We start from the raw sequence: 23,869 nt of genomic DNA on the forward strand, positions 1-23,869 counted from the left end.
TTTTATGGGACCATTAAAGGTTCTTTTTAGTACTCAGCCGTAGTACATAGTGACTGAGTACGAGTAGTGTACTCCAGCGGTAGAGGAGTGAAACCTGAGATCGTTGGTCGCGGATTCGATTCTCGAGATACAGACAGAAATATTTTGTGCATTAATTGCAAAAATTGTAAGGATTGTCAATGCCCTCCAAAAATTTTCCAAAGGTCCATTATTATAATACCACACTGCGAACGTCAACCCGCCTGCCAAGCGTCCCAATTACGGTATATCCACAAATAAATTATTTTAGGAAAGGCCTATGCGTTTCAGTGGACGTCTTTGTGCTGAAACGAGAATGACGAACATTATCTAAATACCATCGAGTCTTGTATGTTAGATCTTGGGGGGCTGTTTATGTTTGTAAGTAGCTGTCGATGTTTGTTATATTGAAATTTTTCAATGTGTCTTCATAGATGTCCACTTCAACGCATATACCTCCCCTTAAGATATATTTGTGGGGATATACCGCCACGCTTGGTAGGCAGTTTGGCGGGTCGGTGGTATTATAGTACGCAGAGGACGCTGCTGTTCATCCTCTGGAAACTTGTTTGTGAGCAGTAGAAATCCTATGTAATTAATGCACTTAGTGTGAATTATATAAGATTGTATCCCGGGAAACGTGTTACGATCGAAAATTTCTCCTCTGCCACTGGCCTACCACAAGACATACACATGCACTAGATTATATTATTAATACAAAATGGTATGTTTGTTGGTACTTGTATGGTTGTGAACTCTACTAATGTAAAAATACTAATACCAATGCATACGTACAGGTAAAAATTAAATATTATTCAGCCGCGTCCGCTAATGACTGTAACCTAACCTTTACTGTTTACAAGGGTCAGGGTAATAAAACATACTGACGCTGCAACTTATGTCTGGGAATGAAATACAGTTTTCCTTGACGTTGATTGCTTATGTTTAAGTGCTTACATCATCCTAGTATTCTATCTACTAAGATGGCACTTGCTAATACTATAGCGCTAATTATGTCAACTATTATAAGAACCTTATAACTTGTCAAAACACGGCATCGGCCAGGAATGAAACAATGGTAGTGGTAGTGGTAGAACGCACGTCCGCGTGACAGGCACTCCTGACAGGCTCCCTCGGCAGGCACTTCTGACAGGCACTAAACCTCTTCTTCTTCTAAAGTGTAATTTTCTTTCAAAGTTGGCGACCTATTATTATGTCAATCTTAATATTTTACATCGCGGCTCTGAAGATCGAACGGGTGTTCTTTCATAACCACAGGGGTTAGTTTCGCAGCCAGAAAATTCGTCTTTTTCCAATACTTCGCTTTCTATGAATCTTACTCTGTACGATAAGTTGCAGTAGGTCGTATTTTGTGTTACTCATGTGGCCTAAATATTATAGCTCTGCTCACCGATGCTTATAATTCCTATGAGAAATTTTTATAAAAAAAACGTTCGTGCAACTGATCACCGTTGGAAGTTAAAGGTTTTTGGGGCGACCACAAGCCGGTAAACGAGGTGTATATAGGCGTATACAGGTCTACTTGGTGACCCGACGATGTAGCCAAGATCGCCAGAAGTCGTTGGATGCGTACAGCGCAAGATCGTGGCGTTCTTTGGTAGAGATCTAAACTTTGCAGTGCGTCTATCTGCTGACATAATAACGATGATACAGAGGAAAAACTTAATAACTTTTGCAAAAGTGCATCAGATTTGCAGATGTAACGAAAATTGCCAAATGAACGCAGTGCTGAGAAAAATAATACAATGCATGTTTTTTCCCTTTAAAGTCTAAGTAGGTTGTGGTCATAAAAGAAGGCTAGAAAACCTGCATCGGCCGGGAATCGAACCCGGGCCGCCCGCGTGGCAGGCGAGCATTCTACCACTGAACCACCGATGCTTATACTAACACTATACAAATCAATGACAGGCCAAACACTTTTAACACTACAAAGTCTGCGTTGACAAACGTTGCCACGACTCACTCATACGCCGCGCTACAGTGAGAAGCCTTCATGATACCATTCCCACTGGTGAATAGACGTGTAATTTTGTCAATACAAGCATTTCGAAATATTGTTCCATATGGAACAGTCATACGTCTTACACTCACACAAGTGTTTTATTTAATTTGTTATAGAGAACTATTTTTACTCCTAAAGGTTCGAATCCTAAATTATTATATTATATAAGTTGTATATGCTATACAGAGTGATTAAAAGTAAATATAAATGATTTAACACTAAATATACCATAATAAGTCAAATGTCTCATTTTGAACCTTTGCATTGAAAATATAAAAAATGCGATGAGCAATAGATCGAAAATTCTAATTTTTTGCGTTTGTAATATAAATGATCAATGTAATATTTTATTTAATTGTAAAAAAAAATATTTTTGTATACTCCTCAACAGCCTTATTTAATACATTCCAACAGGAAACATGAAGTCGGGTCATTTGACTCGCTACGGCAGAAATAAGTATCTAGTAAGTGTTAGTATGATTAGTATTAAAAGGGTAAATGTATAACTCGTCAATAAATAAATTCCGGAAGGTTTTTTTTTCTAATAAACGGGCATATATAGAAGTTTTGCTAATAAACCATTGATTTTTGATTGGGTGTATCATACATGAGCTATTTATTCCCATTAACGCTTTATGCTGGCATTTATAAAACATCACTAACAACTTAAATTAGTTATGTAATATATATAATGCCAGTTTATTGGTATACCGGAGTTTATTGCACCGGAATTACACCAAATAATTCCTCCGTCTCGTTTCTTTCATCGGACTACAATACATACGGAGTCAATATATCCGTACACGGTTAAAATTTCTACCACCACTAAGCTTTTTGCAAATACTTTTATTCTGCGAGTGGAACAACATACCGGTCGCATTGTCTCCACCCTATTATACCAGGATCTTCAAGAACAGCATACTTGTACCATCGTAAGCCTAGTCATTTCTTAACGTTAGGCGAGACACAAATCAAATGCTTTGCTTATAAATGATAAAAAAGGAAACTTTCACTAGAAAGAATTCTATTAACTCGCTGCATAAAAAATATATTCTACACATGACGTAAGAGAAATTAATTCTTGGAATTGCTTTGCTAGAGCTGCGCTGAAGTGCTTTACGTAGCGCTCAGTTCAACAGGCCCAAGTAGTGTTGGACCATTCTTTTAGAGCCTCACTTTTAAAAGCCCGTTTACCACTTTACCTCTTTTAGCTGAACTGTAAGCTTAGCATGGAATTCTTAAAAAGGTTTAATGTTTTTATTTTTACATTCTCCGCGTGATTTTTAAACAGTTTTATTTAGATCGACCCGTACGGAATTTATTCGTTTATTTATTTGGGTCAAAATTAGAAATTGAAATTTTAGCACCTTCCCGTTGTCAGATTGATATGAAATTTGGTACACACATTTAATTTAGATGACAATACAATATAATAAAATCAATAACATTATAAATCTAAGATGGCCGCCGATATAAAATGGCGGATTACATATTTTTCCTTAACCCCCTCAATATGGGTATCAAATAAAAGGGCTACACTAGTAAAACACGATGATTATGTCAAAATTTAAAATTCAAGATGGACGCCGTTCCAATATGGCGGACTAGGTACTAGGTATATTTTTCCACAACCACCACAATATGGGTATCAAAAAACCGTTTAACTTAAAAGTTTTTTTAATGTATTTATTAATTCTACAATTCTTTCTGCGTCGTATCCCTAACTACTGACGATTGTGATGCTTTTTGGAAAATTTGCGACGTAATATGTTACGCCATCTATGCTGGTCTTCGGCGATGTGTACTATTCCAGCTATTGTGGTATTCAGTGTAGTACAGGCTAGATCGGACCACCTCATGGGGCTACGGCCTCGTGGTATCCGTCCATCTATTCTTCTATTAACCAAATTTGGTCAAGTTGTCACCGTTGTCAGTATAATTTCAAAAGAGAGAAAAAATGTTTTTCTATATATTGCGTTTTGTGCACACTTCTAACACTTCCAATATTTAGTAATGCGAACGACCAGTTCAATAATGTGAACAATGGTAGACCAGCGGTAAGAAATCAGACTTGCGATGGTTTGTCGCGGGTTCGTTTCCCAGTATACAATATTATATTATTCATACTGTGTTTATTTCACATTAATTATATTGGATTTCCCCTGCTCAAAAACACGAGGATTTCAGAGGATGGGCAGCAGTGTTCTCTGGGTACCATAATACCACACTGCGATCGCCAAACTGCCCGCCTGGCTAGCGTGGCGATTATATTATATTTCCTCATAGATATCACAAGTAGATGATATCAGGCTTGCAACTGCTCACTAACAAGTTTCCAGAGGATGGGCAACAGCGTCCTCTGGGTACCAAAATCCCACAGTGAAATCGCCAACCCGCCAGCCAAGCGAGGCAATACTCCTCTTCTTATTTTCAGCCGATGGACGCCCACTGTATAGTATAGTCAACCCCTAATGATCGCTACAGCGACCTGTCCTACGTTGCCTGTATCTAGCAATTACCCTCGAAATTAACTAGGCTGTCTTCCACTTAGCGGGAGGCATATCTGTGCCGCGTCTAGTGGCTTGTGATCGTCTCTCGAAAACCTTTCAGCCCCAACGGCCCACGTTTGCACGAGCAATGTGCCCTTCCCCTTTCCACTTCACACGAGCTAAGTCGGTAATCTTGGTTCTTCTTCGGATCTCCTTATTTCTGATTTGATCTCGCTGCGAAACTCCGAGCACAGCACTCTCCATTGCTCTCTGGGTGACCTGGAGCTTTCTTATGAGGCCCGTCGTAAATGACCACGTCTCGGATCCGTAGCAAGCGTGGCGACTATGATATATCGACTCATAGATATCTTTGGGGCGAAACGACGCAAAATAAAAAGAATATTTTTTTGGAAAATCCAAAAGGTATGCATCGGCCCGGAATCGAACCCGGGCCGCCCGCGTGGCAGGCGAGCATTCTACCATTGAACAACCGATGCTTATGCTAGACTTTAAGATAAATCATTCACGACCGCGTATAGAAAGTAAACGTGAAGATGATTATACGTTTGCCGTTCTGTGTAAACGTGACCTCAATCGGCTATTGACTGGTACGTGAGATTTTTATGTTGGAATATCTTGAGGCATCGTGAGCCGTCATAGACTATTTATTGATTTATTTATTTAAACACTTTTCATACATTTTATGTGTAACGGCGATCTTTCAAAGGCTTTCTTTACTAGTGAACCGTTTAGGCGGTGCAGAGATAAAATAATAAAAGTATGTGAAACAAATTAACATCATAAAACACGGAAAAATTAAAATCGAATTGATAGGAAAACAATCACATAAAACACTTTATATAAATATAGTAATGGCCGCAACGTTACAATTATATTAATTTGACGTAAATATACCATAATACATATAATCATAGAGTGTTTGGCACTAATCGGTATAACATAACTCCTGAAGATGCCCTGTGGAGGGGTAAAACAAGTGTTGAGTGATTTAGCGGTGGTAGTTGTGTAATTCGCATTGTTTGCCGCATTTACCAGCGGGCTAGTGGGCGGTGCACTTTAATGCACGACTACGACTGCATGTGCGGAAGTAGCTATATTGGTCGTTTTCTTACAAATAATCATGTATTTAAATATCTACATATACCATTTAAAAAAATATAATAAATAATAAAACCCAACTACCGTGATGATTCCTACAGTCCGTTAAGCAACAGCTTCCGAAAAAACTAAAAGAATTTAATTGTAAGATATAATTGGTTCGTCAATTTAATTTCAGCCGTGGAATGTTTACAAAATGACCAGATGAAAGCTGTCTGCATTTGGTGTCTTCTGAAGACTTTAAAAAGGTCGTTTGACTTTCTTTCAAATCTCTACATCAGAACTCTAAGGCACCAATGACCATTTTTTCTGCTCGCTAACATTACTTCTTAGAAACGGTTACTTCCGCTACGGTATGTTTTATTCCCGTTGAGAAATTCCGAGTATATCTCTCTCCCTGGCTCGTTGAAAAATAATATATTTCCAAAATAACTTATAACTTCGTTCATTTTCCTACTTAGCTTATTAAAATCCTCCGAGTGTAACGTTTGATTAAACTTTTCCCTGAACTGTGCCCGGATGTCGGGAGCTAGAAAAAAATGGTGATTTGATTAAATATATTTTCCAAGTAGCATTTTTGTAAATGTACGTGTTATAAGGGAAGTTGAAAAAATTGTTAACTAACGGAATATGATAGAAACATGACTTAAAGGATATATATGAAAATTGTTTATGTTATTTCAGCTCTAGATGTTAGATCGTATTTTGAGTTCATATGTAATTTTTATTCTCATATAAATTATAATTAAAATATTTCTTTTGTTTAATTGTTGTTGTAAAAATAGTTTGATTTATTTTTGTTTTCAATTCGTTTACGATATCCCTGTTCCAATAAAAATATGTGATTTAAAAATGATATATTTAGCATCGGTAAGAACTGAGACTTGCGATCGAAATTACAATCTTATATAATTCACACTGTGCATTAATTATATAGGATTGCCATTGTTCACAAACCATTTTTCATACAATGGTTACCAGCTACCTTTGTGTACCATAATGCCAAACTGTGATTGCCGATCTACCTGCCAAGGGTGGTATTTATGGTATATAACCCTATTGATATTTTTGGGGAAAGTCTACGTCTTGTATTGTGCCTCTATGGCTTGAAAATACCACGAAAAATAATAAAATAATCATTTAATTCTTACTACCAAGAAACATTGAGGTTTCCTATTTTACAATCTTATACGAACTTACACAGTAAAAATCTCTTGTTTGTGTGTGACTTCATTAGAAATATTTAGAGCTCAGTATAATATACTTTTGTATCTATTTTATTAATATATGGTGAAATTTATTATATATATACATGTATTATAGGTGTAAAAACTTAAAAAAGGTTGGAGTGGGAATGAAAAGAGCAATACTCGTAGTATTGCTCTTTTGTAACCAAAAGTTTTAAAGCTTCTACACTTATTTCAAGTCAAATTGTACAAAATGATTATTCTGAATTTTTTTCTGTTATAATGCAACAGTATACTAACTTTTAACAGTGCAGTCGGCGGGGACAGACTGTAAACAATAAATAATTTTTTTATCTAGTGATTCGAATTTTAAATTTAAATGCTTTTATTTTTTTATCAACGCTTTTTGCGCATTACGTTTGTCATACTTAATTATTGATTTTTAGATAAGGTATACCACATATTAATTGACAACAAATAAATTATACATTTACCGTTTTATTGTGTTGCTAAAATCACTAGTTTCTATAAATTTTAAAATTCAATGAATATTGTGAAAAATTTAAAAAGCTAATATTGTTATAATAATTCTATAGTGCTTAAATATATGTCAGTCCTAGGACCTTAGGACTATGCCAGTCCAATAAGTTTGCAACGAGTTCGAGAACTTTCCTCTGGTTCCTCCAGGAGCGTCGACTTAAATTAGCCTACTTAGGAATATAAAGATGTCTTAAAGAATCTTCCCCAGTGGGTTTATCACGAATCTAAAGTTTTAGCTAACAGCTGACTTTTCAAGCGTTTAACTAAAATATTGTTATATATTATATAGCCCTTTTTTTTAATGCTACGTAAATTCCTTTGAAGTAATTATGAAGAGCTGCGTAATTGTGCTATTTTGCTATTTTAAACGATTAGTAGTTCAATTTTTTTTTCGAAAAAATTAAGATTCATTTAAATATTACCTCTTCTGCTTCTAACTGGTTTCATTGGAAATTAATGAACTAGGAAAATGACTATGTCCAGCTATTCACGCCATACGACTAAATGATATTGAGTTTAGTTACTAATAATTTAAAACGAAGTTGGTTTCTAAAATCTAAAAAGAATGCATCGGCCGGGAATCGAACCCGGGCCGCCCGCGTGGCAGGCGAGCATTCTATCACTGAACCACCGATGCTTATTATACAAATATGAAATATTAATAAACAGTGATAAACACGAATAGAAAGTTTAATGCTTTTCGCAAAAAGATTATTAGTTGGCCAAGCATCAGCAGAACCATCATCACGATGACGTTATCACGCAATTGTGGGTCGACTTCTCTGTTATATCTAAGCCATCATTTTAATTACTAATTGAAAATAAGGTTTTAGTTCTAATTATTCAAATTGTCATTATGTCATTATTTATTTTCTGTATGTATTAATTCTTGTATACCGAAAGTCGTGCTCGCCGTGAGTTTTTATAGCAGAATCGACAATCTAATTCCTCTCAACTCTTTTTGTTTGTTGAAGAGCATGTGTGTTTGGTATCGTGATAATATCTTTAATGGTTTTAGACCACCGGTTAGGTCATTTTTGCTTTGGATTTATGTCTCACGTCTTAGATTTCATCAACTTTTTTTTTAAATATCACGGGATGCATAACCTTTTTGATATGTGAACTTTTTAAAGGTGCCTCTGCCCGAAATCATCATTATCATACTTTCAGTCGTAGAAACTCCACTGTTTGATATAGGTCTTACCCATGGATTTTTAATAAGACCAGTTGGAAGCGACCTGCATCCGGTGTCTTCCGACAACCTTAATAAGATCGTATGTCTATCTTGTGACGCAAGTCCTTCGCTGCGGTTGCCGCTCCGTGGTATTTACTGTAGAACATTGTTTCCCAACATGGGGCCCACGACCCACAGAAGGGCAATTCGAAAGGGGATACGACACTAGATTAAGCCCTATGCTTCAATTATAAAAATATGTAAGTTACATAGGTTAAACATATGACTTACATAAGAATTTTAGAAAGACTAAGATGTGGGATTCAAGGTTTAAAAATACTGCCCTAGAACCTTCAGGCCATAGCGGCAATCTGTTCTGCAAGCTATGTGGTCTATATACCGCCCCTTGCACTTGTCGATCAGCTTGGCTTTTTGTTCCTGATTTTAATAAAAAAAATCCTGAGTATAGGCCTCTCCATGGCTCGCTGTGCTTATAGTTCCATTGGAATATAATGGAAGTCTTTGACTTCAATTAAAGTTATTTGCATAGCAACAATGAATAAAAAATGTTTCAATTTCGATTATTTACAAAACTTTGTAAGTTCGTACTCAAAAGTTAAGTATTCATCTAAGTTATTGTTAAGGATGCATGCTTTAAATACTTGGTAAGTTAAATAACTTAATATAAGATATTAAGTAAATTTAGTTTGGTCAAAGTACTCTGTACGTAAATAGTTAGTTGACTTTAATTAATGCTATTTGTGCGGTGACTATGTCGAGGATGTTAGGTTAGTCGCCGTATCCCAAAAGACCTGCGCTTTTGAACTTGTTAATACTGCTAGTGCAATTACATTTAAATGTAAGTACAGTACCCGGCAATAAATATTGCACATCGAACTTTAGAAAGAGACATTCTGCTAATTTCGGCTTCGTAGATCGTTATCTCTGTCGAACGAAGTACAACGACTGACAAAACGTCACATAAGTAGTGTGGAAAAGAGTTAGTGCTCTACGAAGCTGAAATTAGCCGATTATCTCTTTCCAAAGGTCGATGTGCAATATTTATCGCCGGGTGAATAACTCAATTCTGTCAGCGCATTTTCCCTCCGCGAAGTTAAATATTATTAAAGATTGGTTCTGTGCGATGTGTGATAAGGCGATCGCAGATTGAAGATCCAATCACACAAGCGTAGACTTTTAAAAAATAGTTTTGGAAATTTTTTTGTATAAATTTTCTTTATAATGAACGTTTCTAAATCGAAATTCCGAGATGTTGGTGCAGTGAATTTTATTTAAGAAATGGATTAATAAAATTATTATAATGGAATAATGGAAAATAAAAATTTGCATCGGCCGGGAATCGAACCCGGGCCGCCCGCGTGGCAGGCGAGCATTCTACCACTGAACCACCGATGCTTGAAAACATAGAAAGAAATATATGTTACAAAGAGAAATAGAAAAACCTGATATGTTTTGCAAAAGACGATCACAATGATGTCACGTTTATTGCTATAAAAATATCTAATTCCCGGTTATAATTATCGAGGATTCAGAGAACTCATTAAAGAGAGGTAATAACGGATTTTTCCATTTTTTAACTATCAAGTTTCTTGCCGGATTCTTCTCTATAGATTTAACACTATGAACTTCCGAACCGACCATTAATACGATGTAAAAATATATGTATAAATGTACATTATATCAATGGTTTAATGAATGGTGCTTAGTGAAATCTATTCTAAATAAGTATTTGTTTCATAAAATTTTACTAAGTAATACACACTTAGCAGCGTTGTTAGCAAAATTTTTCGATGTTTCATTATTTTTAACATGTCACAAATAATTGTTTCAATATTAATTCATAATAATCGTAGGTAATTTTTGTCATTATTATGGTCAGGATTGAAGAATGTTGAGGTTTGTAAAATTATTGAATCAGCGACCAAGACGGTTTTATAGTTTTTTTTTTTAATACGAAAATAGGTAAATTAAAAAAATGGTTACGTTTGACATTTGAATTGATATAATGTAATAATATAGGTGGGTAGGCTCCTTACGAGGTAGACCGATGACATAGTTATTGTCACCGGAAGGCGCTGGATGCTGGCAGCGCAGCACTAGTCATCGCCAGGGGTCCATCGTCTGAAAATAAGAAGAAAAATGATACAGAGGGTTGGCAGGAAAACTAAGAATCATCTTCTCGTCTAGTACTTAATCAAAAGTCTACATCCAGGGTATATTACCAGTAATGCATCACGATACAGAAACATGGTCTCTTTTTGTCCCACATTGACAAGTTTATAGTCGCCTACCGAGCCATGACGAGAGCTATGCTCGGGATTTCTCTTTGAGATCGAATCAAGAATGAGAAAGTCCGTACACGAATGAAAGTAACCGATATAACCCAGTGGATTGACGGCGGGAGACCACAGACAGCTCTTGTAAAACCCGCCAGAATACTCTGGACGCGTTAAGCTTTCAAACGCTCCGTCTAAAATCTGTAGAAGAGGTTTATGCCCAATTGTGGACATCACACAGTTCAAATAACGATGACGATGAGTGTAGCTAAAGAAACAGACGTTCGTCGTATTAACGTCTAGTTAAGTAATATTTTTAAAGGAATGCATTATGGGTGGTGTGCACCAAAGAGTAATTTATTATGTTTTTACAAGCGGCACATAGATTCTTTGCGCTTAGTCGCCTTTTTATTCGTTATTCATACTAAACTTTTTGAAGCAGGAGCTTTTTTACGGCGTACTCACCCTAGCGAACGCAAGGACGGGGTATGCCTAGTTGCGCTTACTAAAATCCTTATGACATTCCTTCGTATACTTAATTTGAATTTAATTTTGAATATAAACGGAGGTAGAAGCGAGAGGTATAAAAGCGAAATCTCTGTATAACCTGCGGAAGAATTTAACCCTGCAAAGACAATATGAGCTAATTTCTGGAACGGGCTTTCAAAGCGGCATTGCTAGGACTTAAAATTTGGTAAGACAGACAGGAGAGTTTCGTCGTTGAAGACGAACGACAATTCATTGCTGTCTCTTTTAAGCCTGTAAGCGGGTCGCCAAGCACTAATACTGTACCCAGCTCTTCTGCTCATGGAACGATAGAACCGGCAGCCGCGCCGTGAATTCATTAAAGTGCGTCTCTCAGGTAAAATCTTATTAACTTACACTACCATCAAGGTCCGATAACAAAGACTGCGTCGCAATCATCACATATATAAAATGTAGTTGAGTGATATGGTCACCTTGTACATATATTTTGATATATATTTATTTATGGAATGTGTAATTTTAATTTGACACAAAATATATAAAATAAAAACCCGAGAAAAATCTTTTTTGCTTTACACACATAGTTAAAAACAAAACTCTACTTCGATTGCATTGGCTAGGAATCGAATCCGGGCCGAGAAAAAAACATTTTATTGCAAAACCATCGAAGCAAACGAATATGTTATCAAAAACTGCAGAATTTTATAAATATATTTCGGTACGTTAAAAATAAACTCGACCCGATGCCAAGTTGCAAATTGTCGTATCTATAGCAGACTCATACATAGAGAGTTACAATAATGTGTCAATGTAACAAACTGTCTTACTATTGAATTATTCATAGTAAAATAGTAATAGTAATATATGTAGCAATTATTATTTTTCATACTCTTTATAGTGCGCGTAAAAAAAAATACTAAAAAAGGTACAATGGGTTATTTTGTCACTCGAAGCAATTTCTTACAAACAACTATAGTATCGAAAAAGAAGGGCAGGTTGCGAGTTGTTGACTTCTACACATAAACATACATATATTTATTTATATGCGTTAAATAACATGATTTCTTTGTAATATATATTTATAAATTCAATAATAAAATAGAAGCAACAAATTAACTTGGACAGGTCCGCTTACCTAAGAGGGAAAAAAGGAAACGAAAAAAATGTTTAATTAATGGATAAATAAACAAGGTAAAACTATTTAACCATTTTAAAATTTAGTAGCGATTTCACATTTATCTACCGGTAAAGAATTCCAAATATTTCAATACTCATCCAAAGTGAATTTCGATTATCTAAAACGGGCCCTATTCCGCGTATCTCATTTAGTCTTAATAGAAGAAAATTGTACAGATAGATTTTTATAGAAAATATTGTATTTTTCATCTCTTCTCAAACGTATTCTTCATTACTGAATGTCGTGTTCATGTTGAAAGGCCTTGAAGAAATCGATGAAAGAAAGCTCTTTTTATGGCATCTTATCATCTGCTGTCCTCAGGGCAGTGGTATTAGAATGTCCAGTTATTGACTTAACATGATCAGATCAACAAGTGATCTTTTACCATTTACTTACCTTAAACCAGTTGTCTTTCGAAGTCATTTGGGATTTTGTGGATGATATGGTCAAAATAACATAAGACTCGTTAGCGATATGTTGTTAATTTTTCATAAATTCGAGCATATTTCTACAATCCTTAATGTAACAGCAATGTATTACGTGGGATTGTTCCTAGAGCTGGTAGGTCTTGTATGTAATAACAACACCAAGGCAAGTAGAAGTGTGTATACCTATCTCAAGCTCAGCCCATATTTATATTAATTTATAACTATGAAAACAATGTTTAACCAATAAAAATAAATAGACAATCACAAGTTGTGTAGTATCGTAGAGCGGTCTCTTTCGCTCGATGTATATAGATAATAATATTTCTGTGGAATTTCCTCTCCGAAGCACCGCTGACGATGACGTAATGCAGCTCCTACACACTAGAACTACACACTACACACGTACAAACTAAACTACTACACAAATAAAGGTAATTAGTATAAACCGCAGCGATTGCCGTTCATGCAGCCATATCTTAGAAGAGCAAAATCCTCTTTTCTCCATCTAACAAAAGGCGCGCCGGATCAACAAGTGCTTCGACAATGTCGATGATATAAAATTCAATCATGGAATAATTAGAACAAAGAATGAAAGAAATGCGCTTTGTGACTGTGTCAATAACGATGCGATAGGCAGATTTATCAGCTCAGCTCAGCTCTACATGGAGCTCTTGGAGCACCTTTCGATAATATGTCTCTGTTACAAAACCTATGTTTAAAAATATTTAACGACGTGGCCGTTAAAATGTCAGCAGTGTTGTGATGTATTAAATAAAAATATAAATCAGCGGAGCCCATAACAGCCTCAGTAAGGTTATTTCTGACTTTACAACCTTTAATATTTTTTTAAAAACAAAATATGTTCCTAAGTTTTATGCTTAAAGATACGGAGTGACACAAATTCAATTTTGTGCGCGTTCCCCAGCGTCTGCAAATTAAATGAGTCTGAAATTGCTTGAAAACTTTTCTATTACAGCGTCTCAAAACAGTAGTCGCTTTGATCTTTTGAGAATGAAATGGAGTTTAAGCTTTCTTTTTGTAATCATGTGTATATCGATGTATTTATGTTTTCTTCATTGATCCTTTCTTTTGATAGTTAATTTTTTTTTTTCATTTTCGAATAGCTACATTTTTAATTTTTTTATAGTGGTTACAACAAGTATCTCTAAAAATAATGATAATGATACATTTACAGAGATTTTGCTGCTTATTATTCGTTTTAAATCAATTGATACAATTGGGCGGTGCCGGAGTATCCGATGTCGAAACGACAGTTTGAGACAATGACTACTAGCGCCATCTATCGACGCCTTCCCAAGTAACAGTGTTCCATCATATTTATTGCACACAAATGTTAAAAAAAAAAACTAAAAAAAGTAAACAGATAATTAGAGTAATCAAAGTGTACTAATAAAAAAATAGGAATAAAATTAAAAAAAACTTTGGATAGTGTGTTTGTTAATTATTCGTAATTTTCTGTACTCAGTATCAAATTTCTTTAAAAAAATTAGTATTTTTTATTTTATCGATGTTTATAAGAAAAAAATGCAACTTAGGTCTAAATGAATTATAATAATCTTAGACGTTGACTTGTTGCGCTATAAGTGCTTACATCATACTGGAATACAATTACCTGCATGATGTAAGCATTTACTATTTATATAGCATTATTTAAATGAAGACTACAAGAGACAGAAAGAAATATGAGTCGACAAAAGTATGCATCGGCCGGGAATCGAACCCGGGCCGCCCGCGTGGCAGGCGAGCATTCTACCACTGAACCACCGATGCTCATTTTTAAACTAGAAAATAAAAATATATATTGATGAAAATATTTACTACGATTAAATTCTTTTATAACAGTGTGCAAGTAATAACAAAACAAATAGATTCTTAAAGTGCCCTTTGTTCAACATACAATAATATTTCTAAAATTAATAAACAAAAATATACATTCGTATATAAACAAAATAGATAAATTAAACAAATATATTAAGAAATAGTACTAGTGTGTTAACAATATAGTTAAACATTATTTGTTTTGACACTTTGGTCAGTCTGGTATCGATGTACATTTTTTTTTACTAATGCAATCAATTACTTAAAGTTATACGAAATGGTTTCTTTATCAGTCTTTACGATTCGCAATCGAGTGTCTATGAAAATTTATTTCATTTCATCATATCGATGAAGGCAGATAATATTTTATGAAACTCAGCGACTGCTACTCGTAAAAACTTACATATTCTATATTCATCACAACTTGCAAAGTTCTGTCGCCGTTTGAAAATTTCCATAGTTAGATCTAGTTTTAAAAAATTTTGTCGAGCTTTAGGAACATGGTGGAAATATAGCTGCAAGGGGTCTAACGGAACCTTTTAAACTTTGAAAACGGCGTAAAGATTTAGTTCCAAATTCCTGGATTTATAATCAGACATTACAGTTTTCGTTATACATATCGACGCCATTTTTAAATTAAAATTTATCTATTATATAATTAGTTTTAAGCATTTTGAGAATCCTTTGTTTTTTGTTATTCTTAAAAATGAGTTTGGTTCTTTTTCAAAATAAATAATAAAACATTGATTTCGTAGAGGAATTGACATTGTTGATTTAGATTTTAAACAAAATTTTAATTTTACCGTGTTTAATCTCTCAGAGTTTGTGTTGAGAAAAAATGTTTTGCAGCCCGCTTTTGTTATCTATCTGCTTTATTTAAAAAGAAATGTAGTGGATGGCAATGAAAGGAACATGCCAATATTTTGAAGGACTTTGATGAGTTTATCAGGTTAAAATACGCGAGAATGATGTGATATAGTAATAAATAGTTCCTATATTGGGATTTAAAATTAAAAGAAGTAGTGAGATAATTTATTACTTACAGATGATTCAAATATATCAAAAAAGTTTCTTTTTTAATGGGAAATGCTTGCATTAATGCTGCTTTCTATGATAACTATATTATTCCCGGTTAATATTTGTCATCATCACCGTACTATACGGTAGGCCAAAATTTCTGTGAACATGACGTATTTTATAAGAAGCCAACGTTTTAGACTACATATACACAGGATGTTACAACAAATCCATTCCAAATTTGAGCACAGCCGGTTTCTGCTAACAATATTTAAACTGCTTAAATGTCTGGAAACCTGTGGTATACAAAATAATTAATAATAAAACTCAGATGCAATAATTCATATTAAATTTCGAATAAATCTAACAATGCATTAGATATGAAACGCGAAACCGCATGGGACTGTAATTTGGAAGTATATTTCATATATTGCGCCGCGGAATTGAGCGTAGCGTAGATGTTTTGTGGTATCGTTTTATACCGGGCGAAATTTAATTAAAACTCATATATAGGTAACCCATATGAATCTCTTGCATTAATTTTATATCACTGCTATTTTAGTTCAGATAAAAGTAGGCACATTTCATTTTTGACTTTTTGCATATGCTGTCGTCCCTAAGGTATAATAATGTTTAATATCCTGGAAAGCCTAAACATCTATCGACTTTAGAGCTGGGCGAAGACAGACGTTTGGCATGCTATATTGCTAATATTACGGCTATTTAATAATCGGTTTATATAGTATGATAAAGACAATTATCATGAACATTATCAACGCGGTGTCCTATTGTGGTAGAGGACTTGAAGGCGAGTCGCATATCAACAAGACAATTGCTCTATCTTTGCTCAAATCGTGCCGTTGGTCAGGAATCTCGGATTTGCAAACGTGTGATTGTAAGCTTTTAATGTGGCAGTAAAAGTAGTATAAAATTCAAGTTTAAACTTTTCCCAAACACCGTCACTATAACCAGTCTTGCGCTGTCCGGAACCCTTACTATATTGTCGGACCACCTAGAGGAGGACCTGCCCACTCGTCTCGCCACTCGAGAACCTTTCGGACTCAACAGCTATCGGTAACCCGAGCGATAAGCACCTTCCACAGCCACTTCAAGCCACAAAGCAAACTTAATAACATAACTATCATGAACACTAAATAAATAAAAAATATAAAATAACATACGTCAATTTAAGTTATCTGTAGAGAGACTAGAGGTAAATATTTGAGGGTGTCTATTTTATATTCTACCCGTTTGACGTCTGTTGGGCAAATGTACCGAATATTTTCGAGACGGTAATAAATTTCCGAGTTCGCCATTTCTAGCATTTACTACGTGATGTACAAACCCACGCAATGTTTACGTAACTCCATTTTATATAACATTATTTTTGTATAGACATTCTATTTGTATTATCAAGTTTATAGTTATTTCTGCTAATTAATTTACTATATACTTTGGATCATTTATAATGGTCTCTTGTGTTCGAGATGGGAAGAATGTAAGAACAGATAATTATAATAGAAACTAGAAACAGATTGAGCGCTCCTGTTACGTTCTCCGTGAACTTAAGCCCTCGTAGGTTATATAGTGTCATCAATTTTTAACTAATGTTATAAAATTGTATTTTTGATATTATTTTTGTGGTAAATTTCACAACATCCTTAATACAGTATAGCAATTAACTATAGCAATTAATTCCAATTTTTATTATCATTTCAAAATTGCGCACGATGTAATTTAGATTTTTTTTTCAGAAATTAGTTGTTAGTGTATAGTTTTGTATAGCTAAGTTTATTTAAGCTAATAAATAAAATTGGAGTCTTTGTCATATGAATTTATATGGTATTATACCAAAATTATATTTTTTAATTTTTTGTCTGACTGTCTATTTGTTCGGGCTAATGTATACAATGTCTGGATTGCGAATTTGGCGGGACTTATACTAGCAGGCAACTGTTACAATAAGGAGTAACTCCTTATTGTCAAAGCTTAGGCTTCATTTATTTCAGAATAAATTTTTGAACGAAAAAAAATTAATATATTTTTTGGTTAAATTATACGCGGACGAAATTGTTAGCAATGCCAGTGTTTAATAAAATTGGTAAGAGAGTAAGACCTGTTCATTGTCAATCTTTACGTAACTTAAAAATCCTTAACACTATAACAGGTCTTTACGACCTTGTAATATTTATTTTTGGTATACAGGAATCATCTCTCAGGGAGAGTACATCTAAATCCAACACGCAGGCTGCTGATCCTTCAGATTTTTAATCATTTGTATAATGGACACAAAGTCTGCAAATCAAACCCATCTATGATAGAAAATCAGTTCTTAACTATAAGAGGATACCATTGCTCACATCATCATTTCAGCCCTAGAACATCCACTGCTAGGCATAAGCCTATCCCATAGATTTCTGATGACTATATAAGTTCGTCTGTTCACATTGTATGTGGATGTTTGTTGTTGTTGTTGTTTTGTATGTTGATGTTTCAAACTGCGCTTACTAGTTCGTGGTTTCCACTCTTTAAGGTCAAAGCGACCATCTATTTTGCGTGGTATGAGGCTTACATTAAGCGTATAACTGTTATAAATGTTTGTACAAATGTTCTGATGTCATTGAACTGTAAAAATTATCGAGGTCACAAAGATGCTACGTCGAGTGAAAGGTTATCTCTAGTCGTTTACGTCACAAAAACAAAATGATACTAAAAGTGAAACGTGACTTTTAACCAATTTATTTGATGTTTTAGAATGTATTAGACAAGCATCGATGGTTCAGTGGTAGAATGCTCGCCTGCCACGCGGGCGGCCCGGGTTCGATTCCCGGTCGATGCAATTCTTTTTTAATTGTTATGAATCTGTCATTTTTTTACAACAAATAATTTTCTAAATGTTCAAATAATTTTCTAAATTTTCTAAATGTTCTAAATATTCAGAATAGAAACTATGGAGGTGTTTACAACGAGCTAAATAATAGCTAAATTAATAAAAAAAAATTTTGGTTAAAATTTTATCTGAAAGTGTCAACAGTCCGACCGGAACCACTGTACCGCGCCACAGGTAATTTAAAAAGTTGCTTTGTATAACCTCTTAACATGTGAACATCCTCTTACATATTATTCAGAAAAATATATATCTGGGATGTAAAAAAATATGTCATCTGTTTAGTTTAGATGACCTTATTTCTCGGTTCTTTATGAAATATAAACTAAATGTATGTTAAAACTGAAAAACCAAATATGTGTTGATGACTTTGAACACTAAAAACAGCTGTGTAGTCTTTACCGTTGACGTATGAAACTGGCTGATTTAGCTTTATGTAATCTAGATATGTATAATACACTGAAGTTTAAAATATTAATTAATATAAACGAAATTTTTCTTTATTTTTCACATATGTTGAAAAGTTGAAAAGACAAATGCTCATGAAAATCTACGAACCTGTAACGGAGTTTGATTGTGGTATTATTGATTTAGAATACCATCAGGTTCTAACAAGTTACTTTGGATTAGATGAACGTGTCAAGTAGAAATAATGCCCAAGATTTCGACTAGGCACCGCTGAATGCTCTGCACAAAGAAACGATAACGCATTTAATTAATGGAAAAACTAAGGAAGACGGTTAAGTTCACCATTTGAAGACGGGCAGAGAATTTTTTGGGCGATTGGTAAAAGATTGTGCCAGATAGAGTCCGAAAGAATTGTATCAACACCGATAGGTGAAGTGAAATATAGATATATAAATATAGATATAGATAGTAGAAATGAAATATACCACATATTTATATCAAGAAACATAACCAAATTTCGTCGAGTTGTATTTATTATTCAAGTAGGCTTAGAAAGCAGATATTAGAGAAAGAATATTTAAAATAGTGAAGTTGAGCATACAAAAATCAATATTTTTTTTATATTACTTTCGGCAGATATTACCTTTGCTAGAAGACGTCTAGGTAAGTAGCGTGAAGGGTAGGGCATTCTTTTGTCACTAGTACATCACCCTCATCATCATATCAGCCGAAAGAAGCCCACAGCAAGGCTTTCACCAAAGGTCGAACACGATCTCTTTGAATTTACGCGATCGTTTCATGTCGTATATGGTTAAAGTTTTTAATATGATGGCGCCCAAGCTTTTGAAATACAAAATCATGAGCATAACTTCATAGGACTAGTCATATTCAGACATAAGGCTTCATGTCTTAATTTGAAAATTTAAAACATTAAAGCTTCGAAAAATAAAATGAATAAATCGTCCTTCGGCTGCAGTAAATGATCCTCAATAAATAATAATAAATGAACATGCTATTTAATATTTAAGCAAGACTACAGAAGGTAATCCAAAAAGAAATATTTAATTTATATATTAAAAGCTTCCGATATTTAAATGAAATTTGTTTAATATCTCGTCCTATTGCCCTCTTAAGTTTAATGATGCTTTTTAACACGGCACCCGGTATCGGGCCAGACGTAAACGTACAAAAGAGAAATTCTTTTTATCTCTTCCTTGTGTAAATAAATACTCGATCGCTTGGAGGATGGGATCCTTGATATTTTAAATCCTTATAAATTATTTATAACTGTTTAACATCGCGTATAAATATTTGTTGTGATTATTGTACATTTTCTACGAAAAATTTCTAACTACTTAATTTTTTTATCATCGCCATTTCAGCTGTGGCAAGTCCTCTGACATAAGAACCTCCTACTGGAGGATCTCCCGGGAAATCCGTGGAGATTTCCAATAAGACTTTCTTTTATGATACCTGCTACGGGGGGTTTCTCGTCCTTCCGTATCATATTTACGGGAGAGGACAATACAATCTTATTAATTTTTTCACATAATATGTTATTTCTTTGCTCATCTTTCATTAGTCGTATGATCTTTCTTTCTTTTTCTTACGTTCTACAATTGTTTTAACATTCCATACCTTGATATTTTCCTTTCATGCGTCGTCTCAATTCCATCACTTAGTTATTACATTTTTGCTTTGCTATTCAATATCCTTAATTAATATATTTATTCGACTTTACATTTTATCATAATTAAACAATTATTTTCTTATTTACATAAATTTTTCTTTTTTTTTCAAATTAGTGTTTTACTTTTCTCCTATCTAATAAGACAGGTTGGAAACTATGTGATATCTCTCTACGTTGTGGGAGGATGTCCTTCATTGCGCTGTCGGTGGTGTCCACTTCAGAACCAAAAGGTCGCATCACATCTGTTATACGCGCTGTGTGGCCTGCCTACTGTCATTTCCACTCGCCAATCCACTGGACTATGACGGTTACTTTCCTTCGATAACGGTGTGTGCACGGATATAATCATAGCGAACTCTTTATATAATATAATAATAGGTACAATTAAATCACGTTTGTAATTAGTGATGTAATTTTTTAATTATGAAATTTTATTTATTTTCGTATACTACAAGCATCGGTGGTTCAGTGGTAGAATGCTCGCCTGCCACGCGGGCGGCCCGGGTTCGATTCCCGGCCGATGCAGATTTTTTCAATTTTATTTTTAACTATCCATTAAAACTAATGATAAAACAAGACAAGGTTGTCTTCGTCTTGGGTCCGTGTTCTAGTTTTCACAACCAAGCTACGTTCATTTTGAAACGTACTGCAAATTTTTAGATGTCTTAGTTCACAGAGTCATGGAAATTGACGTCTGAGAATCTGATGCTATTTTGTAAGTTTTTCCTTTCTGTCATCATTATCATGTGAGTCGATAGACGCGCACTGCGTGGCTAAGGCCCACCTCAAAGAATGTCAAGATGACTGATTTTGCGTTGTACACATCTAAGGACTAGTATGGAGCAATTCATGCTTTATTTATCGATTCGTGATCATTACCGGTGAACGTTCCTCTGTTTTAAAATATTTCTTAATAGATTATAAGCATCGGTGGTTCAGTGGTAGAATGCTCGCCTGCCACGCGGGCGGCCCGGGTTCGATTCCCGGCCGATGCAATTTTTTTTAAGTAGATAATGCATACAAAATGGTATTATGCCTATTGCGAATAATAAAACTAAATATATACCTTATATATATATTTAAACAATTTGAAGGTTCTGATTTGAGTCAAACAAAAAAGGGTTGGATCCAAAATGGAAATAAACGAGAGGAAATAAATCAAATGCTCGCAAATAAAGAAAGATTACCTTCGTCGGTAAAGGTGAAAACTTTCACCAATTTGCGTAAAAATCAGACGTAAATATGACGATGTCTTAACATAGAAAATGTTTTATTCAAAAAAAGGAACGGGGTTACGGAAATCAGTTTTATTATGCATACATATTTATTTGTATGAATATATAGTCATCATTTGTTTATTGATATAAAAGCCTTTTACAAAACTAAATACGACTCCATCATACATTTTGCATACTTTTGACCCTCCGATTGACATTTGTCATCTTAAAAATAACCTAATGATTAAATTAAAAACAAGGAGGTAACCAAACATTCATCCTTATCTCAGACAGCTGTCCTGTTCTTCACCTGTCTCAGATAAATCACCAGTCTCTGTACTATGGCAACATTAAGCCAGCTGAACTGTTTCTATATATAGGTCCAATTTTCAATTCGTATATCTCATTAGGTATTTATGTATAAAAAAAATGGTAGTAATGTATACATTGATAATAAGATCGAATTACTAAATAAATATTTTAAATTCAAAATATCTTTATATGAGCAGATATTTCGTTGTGCTTTTGAATCGTTGATTGTATGTTATGTTGATGCATTATATGTAGGAAGCTACCACAGCCTCAGAACGCTGAGCTGTTGATAAGAGCCGGTCAGAAATTCAACAGCTGCTCTTTTAAAAGAAATTTAATTATTTTTAATGTGTATTTATATCAATAATAAAAATTACTCAATAAACTAAGTTTCATACATTTTGAACAACTAAAAACTCTTGAATGCTATAATAAGATTTATTTAATTATAATTTTTTAGATTTAAACTAAGGTCTAAGATATTATGTGTGATATATTAGAGAAAAAAGTGTAATTGACAACTTACATTTATTAAAAAATGTTTCATTATTTTTTATGGCCCCCGTTATTGGGGCCGTCTGGTTGTCCGCCGCTTATTTAGCAAATATTATTTTCATTATTACCATTTTAATTTTATTCTCTTGTCTGATGTTTCACAATTTTTATTGCTACATCCTGTTTCCTTCATCACATTTTATTTTATTCTCTTCATTAAGAATCTTTAAACAATGTACCTAAAACCGAGTAGATGATAATTAGTCAATATACAATACGTCAGGCGACGCCGCTGACGTATTGTGATATTTTTTTAATCGATTAGCACGCAGATTTCGGATCCGTATAATTAAGAATAGTCAACAGCGTCTAGCACTAATTGAATTTAACTACAATATATCATTATTAATTACTAGCTAGCTAGGTGTAACAGATTTTTTATTACCAAAATTTATGTTTTAGTAATTTGAATTTTAATAACATGTAAGGAACACAGTAAGGAAAAAAGTTAAAATGTACAATAAGAGAATGTAAAAACAACCTTATGTTCACAGCTTTATCAGATTTTTTATTGTTCTCACTATAAAGGGCATGATTATAGTACTTTCGGATAAACGAGAGAGTATGTTGCGTGTTAATCGTCATTTAAGTGGAGAGTAACAATAAATATTCGAATTAGTGACCCCTATACCGACCTTTCGTGCGCGAAGTCTATAACGGTATTAAATATACACTTTTTTTACAATTCTTATCAAAATAAATCACGTGAACAGAGTTATGATGTGTTCAAACTAGTTGAAGCAATAATAGGTTGAGTTCGTTTTAAGAAATAAAATGGCGTTAGGAGATACATAATAAGTTTTTATTTTTATGATTAGATAGGAGAAGAGCCAATTTTTAACGCAAAGCATTTTCATCAACCAAAGTAATAACCATAGAGCAGCGGGTTTGTAGATACCACCATAATTGTAGTTATCACTTCGGTAATGAATCTTAGGATTTTGGAGTGGGGGCCGATGAACCGGTAAACGTAGCATATAACGCCCACCCACATGGTGGAGACACG

At 34.2% G+C, this 23,869-nt stretch overlaps 8 non-coding genes across 8 annotated transcripts; 3 read left to right on the forward strand and 5 right to left on the reverse strand.

The window, feature by feature from the left end:
- Window positions 1-1,846: 1,846 nt before the first annotated feature.
- TRNAG-GCC (transfer RNA glycine (anticodon GCC)) lies at window positions 1,847-1,917 on the reverse strand. The gene has a single exon. It is a non-coding gene; the product is annotated as a tRNA-Gly (tRNA).
- A 3,039-nt stretch (window positions 1,918-4,956) lies between these two features.
- TRNAG-GCC (transfer RNA glycine (anticodon GCC)) lies at window positions 4,957-5,027 on the reverse strand. The gene has a single exon. It is a non-coding gene; the product is annotated as a tRNA-Gly (tRNA).
- Window positions 5,028-7,942: 2,915 nt separating this feature from the next.
- TRNAG-GCC (transfer RNA glycine (anticodon GCC)) lies at window positions 7,943-8,013 on the reverse strand. The gene has a single exon. It is a non-coding gene; the product is annotated as a tRNA-Gly (tRNA).
- Window positions 8,014-9,895: 1,882 nt separating this feature from the next.
- On the reverse strand, window positions 9,896-9,966 carry TRNAG-GCC (transfer RNA glycine (anticodon GCC)). The gene has a single exon. It is a non-coding gene; the product is annotated as a tRNA-Gly (tRNA).
- Window positions 9,967-14,658: 4,692 nt separating this feature from the next.
- Window positions 14,659-14,729, reverse strand: TRNAG-GCC (transfer RNA glycine (anticodon GCC)). The gene has a single exon. It is a non-coding gene; the product is annotated as a tRNA-Gly (tRNA).
- Window positions 14,730-18,562: 3,833 nt separating this feature from the next.
- TRNAG-GCC (transfer RNA glycine (anticodon GCC)) lies at window positions 18,563-18,633 on the forward strand. The gene has a single exon. It is a non-coding gene; the product is annotated as a tRNA-Gly (tRNA).
- A 2,600-nt stretch (window positions 18,634-21,233) lies between these two features.
- On the forward strand, window positions 21,234-21,304 carry TRNAG-GCC (transfer RNA glycine (anticodon GCC)). The gene has a single exon. It is a non-coding gene; the product is annotated as a tRNA-Gly (tRNA).
- A 399-nt stretch (window positions 21,305-21,703) lies between these two features.
- TRNAG-GCC (transfer RNA glycine (anticodon GCC)) lies at window positions 21,704-21,774 on the forward strand. Its single transcript has one exon. It is a non-coding gene; the product is annotated as a tRNA-Gly (tRNA).
- Window positions 21,775-23,869: the final 2,095 nt, after the last annotated feature.

The sequence above is a fragment of the Battus philenor genome, unplaced genomic scaffold (assembly GCF_028537555.1).
Source record: "Battus philenor isolate CCGP_79_NKW_IND1 unplaced genomic scaffold, ilBatPhil1.0.hap1 SCAF_10, whole genome shotgun sequence".
Classification (NCBI taxonomy): Eukaryota; Metazoa; Arthropoda; class Insecta; order Lepidoptera; family Papilionidae; genus Battus; species Battus philenor.